Source organism: Leopardus geoffroyi, chromosome C3, assembly GCF_018350155.1.
Source record: "Leopardus geoffroyi isolate Oge1 chromosome C3, O.geoffroyi_Oge1_pat1.0, whole genome shotgun sequence".
Lineage (NCBI taxonomy): Eukaryota > Metazoa > Chordata > Mammalia > Carnivora > Felidae > Leopardus > Leopardus geoffroyi.
Genome location: NC_059338.1, coordinates 40657309 through 40660930, shown reverse-complemented (window position 1 = coordinate 40660930; position 3622 = coordinate 40657309). Strand labels below are relative to the sequence as shown.

The following is a 3622-nucleotide window of genomic DNA, read 5'->3' as shown; positions in this document are numbered from 1 at the left end:
AAAAGTTTTTTTTAATCTGACATTTAGTCATCAAGTTAAACCTTAAGTACAATATAAAAATTTACTTGCTTCTTCATATACACTTGCTAAAAATAGGCATGAAATCAGCCTCTCAAACATTTATCTAATGGTTCTATTTATGCATGCCCATATATCAGCATTACCTGGTTCCAGATGTTATTAGAAATATTGTGGCATTACATTGTTCTGGATATTGTTATAAATATCAGTTTGCAATTCACCTGACTAGATTTACTCATATGCTTCGGGAATGACAATTATTTCAGTCTAACTTGGTATACCGGGATTCGGAATGATCTCACATATTGTCACCAACTACTCAGGTAAGAAAGAGCTCTTTGGCTACATCAGAATAGTTTAAGCAATAATATCTATTGGCTTCTTAGGTTTCATTGTATGAGCTCACCACATGTTCACCGTAGGAATGGACGTTGACAGATGAGCATACTTCACATCAGCCACTATAATTATTGCTATTCCTACTGGAGTAAAAAGTATTCAGCTGACTCGCTACCCTTCACGGAGGAAATATTAAATGGTCTCCTGCTGTCTTATGAGCCCTGGGCTTTATTTTCCTATTTGCCGTAGGGGGCCTAATGGGCATTGTACTAGCAAACTCCTCGTTAGATATTGTTCTTCACGATACATATTATGTAGTAGCCCACTTCCACTATGTATTGTCAATAGGAGCAGTATTCGCTATTATAGGAGGTGTTGTTCACTGATTCCCCCTGTTTTCAGGGTATACCCTCGGCAACACCTGGGCAAAAATCCACCTCACGATTTTGTTCGTAGGTGTCCCTCAACATTTCCTCAACATTTTCCCTCAACATTTCCTAGGATTGTCTGGAATACCTCGACATTATTCCGATTACCCAGATGCATACACAACTTGAAATGCAATGTCCTCAATAGGTTCTTTTTCAGCTCATTAACAGCAATAATGTTAATAATCTTCATAGTCTGAGAAGCCTTCGCATCTAAACAAGAAGTAGCAATAGTAGAATTAACTACAACTAATCTCGAAAGATTTCATGGATGTCCTCCTCCATATCACACATTTGAGGAGCCAACCTTATGTGCCCTTAAAATAAGAAAGGAAGGAATCGAACCCTTTTAAGCTGGTTCCAAGCCAATACCATAACCACTATGTCTTTCTCAATAAAGAGGTATTAGTAAAAAAATTACATAACTTGGTCAAAGTTAAATTATAGGTTTAAATCCTTTGTATCTCTATGGCATATCAACTAGGTTTTCAACATGCTACATCCCCTATTATAGAAGAACTTCCTCACTTTCGTGACCATACATTAATAACTGCATTCCTAATCAGCTCCTTAGTTCTCTATTTCACTAATACTGACAACTAGGCTTACACATACAAGCACAATAGATGCTCAAGAAGTAGAAACTATCTGAACTATTCTGCCAGCCATCATTTTAATTCTTATTGCCCTACCTTGTCTACAAATCCTATATATGATAGATGAGATGAACAACACTTCCCTAACTGTGAAAACTATAGGACATCAGTGATACTGAAACTATGAATATACTGATTATGAAGACTTAAACTTTGACTCCTTACATAATTCCCATTCAAGAATTAAAACCCGGAGAACTCCGACTACTGGAAGTCGATAATTGAGTAGCACCGCCAGTAGAAATGACTGTCCGCATACTAATCTCATCGGAAGATGTCCAGAATTCATGGGCTGTTCCATCCCTAGGCCTAAAAACTGATGCCATCCCAGGCAGACTAAACCAAACAACCCTAATGGGCACACGGCCTGGGTTATATTACGGCCAATGCTCAGAAATCTGTGGCTCAAACCACAGTTTTATACCTGTTGTCCTTGAATTGGTTCCACTACCATATTTCGAAAAATGACCAGCATCTATACGGTAAAATCATTAAGAAGCTAAATAAGCATTAACCTTTTAAGTTAAAGATGGGGAGTCTAAGCCTCCTCTTCATGACATGCCACAACTAGATACATCAACCTGATTTATCACTATTATATCAATAATTATAACACTGCTCATTATATTTCAACCAAAAAATGTCGAACCATTCATATCCATGAAATCCAGAATCTAAATCTGCAATAACGCTAAAACAACCTAATCCCTGAGAAGAAAAACGAATGAAAATCTATTTGCCTCTCTCAGTACCCCAACATTCTAAGTGTAATATTCCCAAGTATCCTGTTTCCCTCACCCAATCCACTAGTTAACAACCCTCTGATTTCACTGCAACAATGACTGGTTCAACTGGTTTACCCAGCCAAGTGTTGGCATTTTTGGCTTTCCTTCTTAACCCTGGGAAATAAGTTTCCTTCATAAGCCCTGAAAATAAGTTTAACTGTTAGTTGTTATAACAGCTTAAAAGTATGTTATTAATTTTTAACTGTTATTTACATTTTTAAAAATGTTTCTTTATTTTTGAGAGAGACAGAGACAGAATGTGAGTGGGTTAGGGGCAGAGAGAGAGACACACACACACACAGAATCTGAGGCAGACTCCAGGCTCTGAGCTGTCAGCACAGAGCCCGATGCGGGGCTCGAACTCTCATGAGCTGTGAGATCATGACCTGAACCGAAGTCAGACGCTCAACCGAGTGAGCCACCCAGGCGCCCCTAACCATTATTTGGATAGTAATATAACATTATTATGAAGGATGACATTTTAATGTAAGAAATTATAATGTAATATTTAGCAATTGATGATTTACTTTTGAATATAGAATATTCAAAAAATATTAATTTAAGATTATTTATTGAGCCCCTTTTATGTTTCAGACACTTCTTAGTGCTGCACATACAGCAGTGAATAAAGAAGACAAGATCCCTGGCTTTATGGATTACCTCCTTAGAAGCTGGAGGACAACAAGAAGCAAGTAGAAGAAATGACAAACAATTAATATGGATAACAGATTGTAACGCATGCACAGAAGGAAACACACAGGAGACATGAGAAGTAACATGGGTGATGGAACAGGGGAACCATCTTCAGCAGAGAAGTCAAGGAAGGCTTCCCAGAGGAGATAGTTGAACTTACACCTGAAGATGAGAAAGAGCCTGTTGTTTAAAGAGCATGGGTAAAGGCTTTCCAAGTACGGAACATGCCAAATTCCTAAGGCAGGAAAGAACGTGGCTGTTTGATCAATAGAAAGTCATCCATGAAGCACAGAGGGGCAGGATGAGAGTGAGGGGTGGGCAGGAGGCAGATCACATGGACATGTGGGCCATAGTAGGCATTTGGATGTAATTCCAAGACCAATGGGAAGCCACTGATGGTGGACTCGGCAGGAGCGGGATAGAGTCTGGTTCAGCATGCCTGCTGGTGAGCGGAGCTCCCTTTGTGCCAAACACTGTACTAGGACCGCTCCTTCTTACCCCAGTAGGTGGTCTCATCACTATTGAGATAAGAGAAAACAGAGCCACAAAAAATTATTCAGCCTCACTTAGCTGGTGGGTTTGAAACTCATACATTTGACTCCCAAGACCAACTACTCAACTGCCAGGCCTGGCTCTAGATAATTATGTAAATGGCCCCTGATTAGTGACATTTTACATTGCCAATGTTTTCAGCATTCAA

General features: G+C 39.1%; 1 pseudogene; it reads left to right on the top strand.

Moving 5' to 3' along the window:
• The first annotated feature begins 292 nt into the window (after nt 1-292).
• Nucleotides 293-1931, top strand: LOC123586569 (annotated as a pseudogene).
• The last annotated feature ends 1691 nt before the right edge of the window (nt 1932-3622 follow it).